The 10,626-nt window shown below is 35.6% G+C and overlaps 1 pseudogene; it reads left to right on the forward strand.

Annotated features, from left to right (window-relative positions):
• The first annotated feature begins 642 nt into the window (after positions 1 to 642).
• On the forward strand, positions 643 to 739 carry LOC122118453 (annotated as a pseudogene).
• Positions 740 to 10,626: the final 9,887 nt, after the last annotated feature.

Raw genomic sequence — 10,626 nt, forward strand, 5'->3', positions numbered from 1 at the left:
CATACGAACAATTTTTGCACCTTCTTGGCTTTAGCTACTTTTGAAATGGAAGGTATAATAAACAATTATATTTTGATAAAATACCTTCTAGTCTGAACAGTTCTATTTGAACTGTTCATCTCTCTATGATCGCTTGTAACCAAGATTAGTTTTGTTCTAGTAAGAAAATCTTTGCTGTCAGGGTAAGATATTCTAGTTGGTCTGTTCCCACATGGAAGAAGGGTAAAGGCTCAGGTAGACATTTGTTCCAGTAACACCTCATTTGGGAAATTGTCAGCTGAAGAAGTTTAGAAATAGCTCTTAAGCAATGCATACTTTGAATCCATTAGGTCCACAAAGCTAATTCAGTTGGATAAATAAGTACTTGAAAAAGCCATCACCTTTGGATCTATCTATAAATAATTAAGAGTACGATCAAATACCAAATAAAAAGACTTAATATAGTCATTGACAAAAAAATTTTGCAAATGTGAGCAATCGACTGATCAATATAATTTTTTTCCACTATTCACAGAATTTAAGGGAAATAAGATCGATAGCATTGTTAGGAACAATAAGGTTTCCTTCTTACAAGTAGGCACCCATAGATATAAGCCTGTATAAAGATTGCATCATTAACTACTTAAATTTAGAGGATATTACGTGCTTCAGCAGCACGTATACTCAAATTACAATACAGAGATTAACATGGCACTTGCACAAGGATAATATGAAAATTTGAGATGTATTCCATATTTTTCATTCTTCAGATGCAAGAAATGAAAAACAGTTATTAAAAAGTTGATTACAAAATTACAAGTGTAACAATACACGTAATTCATATTATTAAATTTAGTTTGACATCAGTGTATTAAATCTTCACCTCAGAAAGGCGTTTACATAGCATAAACTTTACAAAACTTTTCAAATTAGACAACACTGACATTTTATCCCAAAGAAAAATAATATTAAGACCTAGAAAAAAAGGAATCAAACTGTTCTATATGGAATGCAATCAGAAAGGACACATTAATGAACCTATATATTATAAAATAATGTAGAATTCAAAGTATATCTAGGAGGAAATAAATTATGAACATTATGCAAACATAGAATATAGAATATTTTAAAATATACTTTTTCAGACAAGCATCAGAAATATTTTAGTTTCTGTACTACTAATTTCAACAGGTAAATTAAAATTATTTCTGATTAAAAAATCACAAACTCTGAAGAAATTATTATACATGTATACAAAAACTATTGAATACATTTTTACATCCAAGGCAGGAAATTCACTTGGAAGAATTCCATGGAATCCATGAATTTTTACAGTAAAATATTGGTGCTGCCGGGCACTGGTGGCTCATGCCTATAATCCTAGCTACACAGGTGACTGAGATCTGAGGATCATGGTTCAAAGCCAGCCTGGGAAGGAAAGTCTGTGGTACTCTTATCTCAAATAAACCACTAGAAAACTGGAAGTGGAGCTGTGTCTCGAGTGGTACAGCGCTCACCTTGAGCTGAAGAGCACAGGGATAGCTCCCAGGCACAGAGCTCAAGCCCCATGATTGACCAAAAAAAAAGATATTGCTCTTATTTGGATTGTGAAAATGTTTTGTAGGGACACAAAAGATGGACTTGCATTTTTGAAATTTAAGAACCTTAACCCGACCATTAGGACTTCGGTGAACAATTTGTACAGCCTTTCACAACTTCATAGAGGTAGTGATACATAATTATCCTTTTGGCAATATCAAATACAGTTTCTTCTATATTGTTCTTCAGGCCTGGTTTTATATAATGGTTCAACAGAAGGCTATCCAGCATATCTTTACTATCTCAATTCTCGAAAGCAAAATGTAAGGCTGTCAAAAGTCCTTTAGTTTGGGGAAGTGGAACTGTGGCTCAAGTGGTAGAGTGCTCCCCTTGAGCTGAAGAGCACAGTAACAGCACCCAAGCCCAAAACTCAAGCCCCATGTACGACCAAAAAAATAACACCACCACAACAAAAATCAAACAAACAAAAATATTTGGGCTGGGAAGGTGGCTCAGTGGTAGAGCGCTTGCCTTGCATGCATGAGGACCTAGGTTCGATTCCTCAGCACCGCATAAGCAGAAAAAAAGCCGGAAGTGATGCTGTGGCTCAAGTGGTAGAGCGCCAGCCTTGAGCTGAAATGCTGAGGGACAGCGTCCAGGCCCAGGGTTCAGGCCCCACGACCAGACCAAAAAAAATTTTAAAAAAAGAGTCCATTAGTTTGGGCATTGGTATCTGTATCATGATGTGATGAAGTAAGAAAGAAGCCACTCTGGTATTATTCCACGTATATGCACTGTGCAGGGGTGTGCAGTCATCTACAGTTATTACATGTGCCGCTTGAGACACCAACTCACTGACAATGTCTAAGTGTCCACTGTAGGCTTCTCGAAGAGGGGTATACTCATCATCATCCCTACTATTCACATGAGTGGCCTTTTGGGAAAGAAGTCTCCGCAATGTAATAAGTTGAATATTTTCGGCAGCCCAATGAAGAAAATTGCTTGGATCCTTCTCCAATTTTTTTTTCCTGCAATTGATACCATTCCTTACTTTTTCATCTTGTTCCCCATATTCCTAAGAATTGCCTAACCAGAGGCTTTGAGTGCCAGTGGGAATGAGGTGTCCATGTATTTCCCTAATAGTTCACATTGGTTGAACTGGGAAGAAATATCTGGTGAATTTTCTGCAACTGTTTATTCACATGATTTATTTTCTCTTTTTCCAATTTTACTATTTGAAATTATTCTAACTGGAGAGTAGGGAATTGATGGAGAGCAGAGGAAAGATGTTCCTCCGTATTCAAACATACACACTGAAAATGAGGACCAGTGATGTCTTCATGTGGAGCTTATTCTAGGCATGAGAAAATAGGAAATAATGCCTTCTATATAAATGATTTGGGAAATGGCAGAGCAAAAAGTGAAATGATACAACCAAAAATATAAAAGCAAAATAAATGAGGATAATTATGGAGCAGTCATATTATGAGAACCATGAAAGGTAGAGAGAAAGAAAGAGACAGATGTGTAATGACCTAGCTAGCCACAAAATCCATGCCTCTGATCAATTTGTAGAACAGACCAAATTTTATTTTTAAAAGAGATGGAAATAGAATTTATGTATTTACTTGAAATTAGTAAATACATTTTTAGTAGCCTATGTAAAGAGACATAACTTTACCAAATTACAGACAGTAAAATAAATCATGGATAATTCTAGTAACAGATCTGACTGAAATCAGTTGAATCATACTTTTCTTGTACAATGAAGGAATAAGAAAGTAAAGCAGCTAGAGAAGGCAGGGAGATTGTATCTGTGACAAAACTTTGTGGAAATTGGTATTGAGGATTTCTTACTGGTGATCCATTTGCACTGGAAGCATGATTCTGAAGTATTGCTTGCTGATTCTGAACTATTGATTTGATCATTATATTCTCCAAGAAGAAAATGAGAATTGATAGTGAAGGACTACTAATACATTTTGACCTTCTCACTAAGCACTTTCAATCATCAAAATCACATGAAGACAATAGACAGGCCTACTTTTTAGATGAAAGCAAGTGTCTTATAAAAAGAAGGAATGCATGTAGTCATGCAAAACACTTCTATTTTACCAATGCCTCATACCTTTTTCTAATGTTGGATACCAATAAATAATGGATCTATTAGAAAGCTCTTAAGACTCAAATGTTCAATAGTGAGTTCTCTTACACTATATCATGGTATTTTTTGTGTATGGTTTTAAGAATAAATTTACATTACTAACATGAATTTCTGACAAGACAGTATCATCACTGTACATCTTGCTTCTATACTCTCATTTTAAAATTACCATCTAAGTATGTACATTAGATAACTATAGAGGAAAAAGTAGAAGCCACACTGATGGCTTAGGTCTTTAGTAGTAGTTAATCAGAAAGATGAAATCTGAGCATTGTGGTTTGAAAGCAGACCAAGAAAAAAAAGTCCATTAGATTCTGATTTGAAAGTAACCAGCAAAAGCTAGAAATGGAGCTGTTGTACAAGCAGTAAAATGCTAGCCTTGAGATAACTGAAACAAAAAAATAAATCCTGGGACAAAGCCAGGCCCTGAGTTCAAGCCCTAGTATTAGCACCAAACAAATAAATTAATTAATAAGGTAATTAATTAATTAAAAATAAATTAAGTGGTCACATGTAGAGAGGCAGGTAAAATGTAACATGCGTGGTAATGGTTTATGTATTATTTTGTAATAAGGCATATTATCATTTGTGCTAATCACTAATATTTTATTTGGACTTTTTTGTACAAAAAACCCTGAATTTAGCATGCATGTATATGTGTGTGTACATGTGCGAACATGTATGTATGTGTATATGTGTGCTTGTGCTGTTGCAATGTTGCTTGCCAATGTGGCAGGGTGAGGCTGAAAAAAGCTAAGTGTGTTGCAATGTTTTTATTTATCAGTGTTCTGTCATGTCATTTCAGTGGAACCACCCTTTGTACATATTATTTGTCTAATAATAACATCATAATCAAAGCATTTACAATATTAAGTTAGAAAAAGAGACCGCTTTCAGCTTTTATTGTATGTTAGATAAGAAGATACAGACATAATTAGTTAGTAAGTTATTGCTATAAGATGATTGTCAGTACAAAATACGTATTTGACCTCTTAAATTGGTTATACTTTTAAGATACCCTCATGGAGTGATTTGGACCTACTTGACCAAACAGGTATTATTTTCTGGTGATTCCTGTGATACACAAGTTGGATAAACTCTTTCCGGATTTCTGTTGAAAATCACTTTCTTTGCAAGATTATATTTATTCTCACTAAGAGATAATCCAACCCATATTATGTTTGACTATCCCATCTTATTCATTGAAAATAAGTATTGTGGATATGCTTGTTAGATATTCCTTTCAAAAACGAACAAACAAAAAGCAAGTGTCATGTCCAGATTGTGGATGCATTTGAAGGTGTTTTGTACATGCACAGGTATCTTTACTAATGGCTCTTTTGTGGGAGTAACTATGGCAACTTTAACAAATAAGGCTTTTTGAATATCTGTTCCAATATACATAACATCCCAGAGCAAGTCTTGCAATTTCTGAAAATCCTTTGAATATTTTAGTATTTTTTCATGTCATTGACTGTAGAGCTAAAATTTCTGAAATAAATATTGTTAAGATCTGAAAATGTAAGTGGGTTCATATGCTTTTTTATGCTTCATTTTATGGAAACCCAGTTTTTATGAAAGTAAATGGAATAGAATAAAAGAATGTAAGTGAATTGGGTAAGCTAATTATTAGTATAATTTTGTTTTGAATTAATAGTCCATTGAATGTAGATGATGCAGTTAAATTATTTCTTCTCTACTTCAGTTAGTTTTAGAATCTTTATAGTTACGAGAGAACTTTTAGTATAAATAAAGGTTTTTTAAAATGATTAGGGTTAACCTTGTGTTTTTTGTCCTACTTCCAAGAAAATGAGTTATTTTTAAGTGTTAATAGTTTATCATTATCATTATCATTATCATTATCATAGGGGATCATTATCCTTTTCATAGGGACTTAAAAATGCAGTAGTATTGATTTCTTTTTAAACCAATTTTATTCACAAGTTGGAGAGTCTTTGATTCAAAATTAGGTCTTGGTGTCTATGATTTTTAACCTCTCGTTCCTAACATTAATGATAGGTAAGACTGCATTTTTGGGTATATGAAAGGTAAAATATGTATCTGGGGTCAAATGTGATTTTTATATCAGTCTTTCTTTAATAACATTTTAAAGTAGTATATTTCTCTCAAAATGTTGGGTATAAAAAGCAATCAAAATACTTCTAATGGTAAACAATTTAGGTGAGCTACAATGTGGAAACAATTGCTCCAAAAGACCTGCAATCTATTTCCATCAGAAATTGGGCAGGTCATTCTTTCAGTAAGACTGTGTTAACCAGAGATGGGGTCCCCAGGCAGTGCAGTGTTGAGTGAAGGGATAAAATATGATTTCTACTATTTTGAGCTAGAAATCAAGAATGTTATAGTTTAGCAGTTCCTTTCACCAGGGAGGTATAAATTGATTATGAACTTGGAGTTTTCGTATTATAGTTACTTCTTATTTTCTTTTTTTGTTGTTGTTGGTCATGAGGCTTGAACTCTGGGCTTGGGTGCTGTCCCTGTGCTCTTCCACTCAAGGCGAGCCCTCTACCACTTGGACCACAGTGCCACTTCCAGTTTATTAGTGGTTTATTAGAGATAAGAGACTCACAGTCTGTCCTGCCCGAGCTGGCTTTGAACCACAATCCTCAGATCTCAGCCTCCTGAGTAGCTAGCATTATAGGTGTGAGCCACCGGTGTACAACTTAGTTACCTATTTTCTAACAAAGATAAAGTGAAATATTATTACAGTGTGCACAATAATTTTGAGAATTTTCCTAGAATTAGTAGACTGAGTGTTGGTATTTAGTTATAAAATAGAATGAGGTTAGTTCATATGGTGGGAATGGAACGCAGGCTAACACTTACCATGTGTACAATGTTGTACTAGTAATTCCAACTCTGAAGACTTAAATATCATCATCTTAGAATTAAAAATAGAAGTAGTTCCACTTTATGGGATTATTGTGAGGATTAAATTAGGTACCAAAGGTAAAGTACTTGGAAAAATAATCAGAGTTTGATACTTTCTACCTCTTATTTTATCATGTGATATATTCTAATATTTTTACTGTGATTTTTATATTGTCTATTTAGGATATGCAAAGTGATATATTGATATACATTGCGTTGTTCAATTTTCTGACATTATGAGGAAAATAGCTGCAAAGAAAATTTCTGAGAAGAAAATTATCATATTGACTCATGGTTTATGATCAGATGTCTCCATTGTTTTTAATTATATTTTTATTAAATAGTTGTACAAAGGGATTTCCATTCAACGAATCAGTTTATAAGTACAATGGATATTTAAACAACTTTCTCACATCCTTCCAAACCTCAACCCACTTTCGTTTTTTCTAGTTTCATACTATCTGCATTGAATATCATGGCTTCACTCTCTACTTCCATAAGTCTCTTTATTTCTTCCCTTTGACTTCCCCTCACATTTTCCAAGTGGTAGTCTCCTGGTATTCATTTTGTTGGATTAAAAGTTCAATTTTATAAGAAATTACACCTGTTAAGTACTCCTCTACAAATAGCATGCTTTGATTAATACTGTTGTTTAACTTGCATAAAATTCTGACTTCTAAATATGCGACCTTTTTGTGTCTGGCTGTGACGTCATTTACTTAACATAATTTTAGATCTATCCATTTCTTTGCAAATGTTGTAACAGTCTTTATAATGGATGGGTGCAATCCAATTGTGTATATGTGCAACACTTTCTCCAACCATCCCTCTGCTAAAGTGCATCTGGGCTGTTTCCATAAATTCTCTACGGTGAATAGTACAGTAGTGAACATGATTGTGAGAGTGATTTTACTCTAACCTTTTAGAAGAATTTATCACTATTTTTCTGGGAGCAATCCTCTAGCCAGTTTGCCAGAATTAGCACATCCCTTCCTTCATCTCCATCACAATGTTTTTCAGGTCCTCAAAAACACACTACCCCCTACAGGTCTCAATCAGCTAAAACCACACTGTGCCCATATTCTTTTGTTGTTGTTGTTTTTCTCTGTCCGGTCGAGGGGCCTGAACTCTGGGCCCCTCTGGCGCTGTCCCTCAGCTTTTCTGCTCAAGGCTAGCAATCTACCACAGCGTCATTTCTGGCTTTCTTCTTTTTGCTTATGTGGTGCTGAGGTATCAAACCCAGGGCCTCATGCATGTGAGGCAAGAGCTCTACCACTAAGCCACTTTCGCAGCCCTGATGTGCCCATATTCTTTTAATACATTTTTTCATAATTTTACACATAATTTAGTGAGAACCTTCTATGTACTTTCCTAATGTGGGAATGAGGTATATGACAATAGAGTAAAACTAAGAGATATGGAATTTAATTAGCTATTATCATATTTAAAATAATTTTCAGCTCTAACCCATAGACACACTTACTATTATTTTAATCTTTATTTGATTACTTCACCTATCCCCTAAATTATAACATGTGATTTAAATACGAAGACAAAAAAGTGTGGTTTGACTTTGACACTCATGTGTGAGGATGCACAATATGGGCAACTAAAGGGATTGGAATTAATAGTCATTATCCATTTTGTTAAATGGTTTTCTCAAACCGATTCTTACAATTCATATTTCATTCAACAACAAGAAACATGACAATTCCCTTTGCTTTGCTCCTCATTAAACTTGTTTCCATGTTATTTTATTATGAAGGATGATTTCATAAATCTACTATAGATACAAAAATATGTTAAAATATTTCTATATGTATGCATTGATATAAATATACACATATATATTATAAAGGTTATAATGATAAATTATAACTTCTGTAACTGTACAATTTACTAAATTACTAAAAACATGGACGACTCAGGCCTGGAATCCTGGTTACTCAGGAGGCTGAGATCTGACAATCATGGTTTGAAACCATCCTGGTCAGGAAAGTCCATGAGCCTCTTATCTCCAAACAACCAACAGAAAATCAGAATTGAAACTGTGGCTCAAAGTAGTAGAGTGATAGCCTTGAGAGAAAAGACTCAGAGATATCACCCAGGCTCTTAGTACAAGAACTAAAATCTACCCCCCAAAAGTATTTAATTTACACCTGTGTAAATAGAGTATTACCTTCACCCAAATGCACATCCATGCTCATTTGCAAGGTAACTCTGTTATGTCTGGAGTACCACATAATATTATCACTTATGTAGAAAGTATTGCAATACCGGTAAACTCTATCTCTCTCATGGATTTTTCTCCACTCAAATATTCAAATCTTGCAATTATTCCCATTATATAAAGTCATAGCTTTTTTTCTTTAATACCCATAATATTGGAATTTGAATTGAGTGTCTTGTGTCTCCTAAATGGATATTCTTACCACTTTGGCATGCCCCCAGCCCTAAATTGTCCTTATTAACGTTCAGATATAATCTTGCTTCCTACTTGTGTATGATCGTGGGCTCAGTCTACTTCATGTTATTCTTCCTGGAATATAGAATAACAAGTGCCTGCATTATGTACAGATCTTTCTGTCCAGTCTGAGCTTTAACCACTATCCTCACAATAGTAGACTCCCATGTAGTCAGGATTTTCGTAAGTTTATCATAGCTATTTTTAAAAAAAATCGTTGCATTTCCTGCAGGTTCTTGAGTACTGAGTTAATTTGTGTTTTCTTGGGTTGTTTTGGTTCTTTTGAATGAATGTGTTGAGTTGTTCCTCATTTTTCCTTTTGTTTCTTTCACTCAAGTTCTTACCTATAGTGCTGAGAAACCAATATTTCTTTCTCAAGATAGTCAAGGTGAACATTATTTATTCCAAAACAATTCCAGTAATATTTAAACACCTTCAGAAATTTCGAGAAGATGGCGGAGGAGAATCTGGTGGCTAAACAAGCTCTCACATAGAAAGCAGTTCTAGTGTTCCAGTGAACAGTCCTAGGCACACCAAGTGTGCCATCACAGTACAGAGAGTTTGGGCAGAGAGGGAAAATCCAGGTAAGGAGACAGATCTGAGCATTTTCCAGCAGCCATGGCTGAGGTTGCTGTGGCGGCTGTGGTGCCATCCATAGCTGCCATAACTACAACCCAGAGAGTCTGGGACAAATGTGTCAGATGCAGCGGGCGAGCAGATTTTACTCAACACCAGCAAGAACTGACAAGTAGCAGATATCATCATCCTGCAGATAGCAGACCAGAGGCTACCCAGGAACCAACACTCCAGCGTGAGTACAAAACTGACATCTTCAATCCTTCTCAAAGGTAGCAGAGGAGGGAAGGCCACCCCTCCTTCCAACACTGGAGATATCCGTCTTTGATGTAGACAAAGGCCTGGCTAAGCAGCTAGATCCAACTCAGTTCTTTGATGAAAACAAAAGAGTCTTTTAGCAAGTCACAAGTACCTACCCTGATCTGCCATTCTCAACTCCACCCATGGGAAAGTCACCACAAAGGGGCAGAGAAAGCTACACCCACGAAGGAGTAGCTTTCTTCACTGAGTAAACAGAGCCAGCGGCTGACCCTCCCTACAGCAGCCCTGACAATCAATTGGAACTCAGTAAACATAAACCCTGAGCATTGCTCTAGGCTGGGCTCTGTGAATGTCCCAGAAGCTAGCCCCACAGGGAAAAGCTACTGTTTGCTGAAAGGCCTCAACTTTACCCAGAACCCAGCCTTATCACAGCAACTCCAAACTAGAGGAAACAGCCACCTCCCTCTTTTGTGATACTCAAAGCAGATCTCCCTCCCACTGAACTAGCCTGGGAGGGGATCACAAACTTCTGGGTAAACCAACAGAATTTTTTCTGCCTGCCCAAACAAATTGAATTAAGAAACCAATCAAGCCACAGAAAACCAAACACCACAAGCAAACCAGAGACTCCAACGAGAGACTGGTTACTGACACAAGGGAGATACAGGATCATCCCATCAACCCCCCAAAAACAAAATCAAAGAAGTCTTTTTTTGTATCTTTTTAAAATTTTTACTTTTTAATTATAAAA

Source organism: Dipodomys spectabilis, unplaced genomic scaffold, assembly GCF_019054845.1.
Source record: "Dipodomys spectabilis isolate Male_0828 unplaced genomic scaffold, ASM1905484v1 ptg000152l, whole genome shotgun sequence".
Lineage (NCBI taxonomy): Eukaryota > Metazoa > Chordata > Mammalia > Rodentia > Heteromyidae > Dipodomys > Dipodomys spectabilis.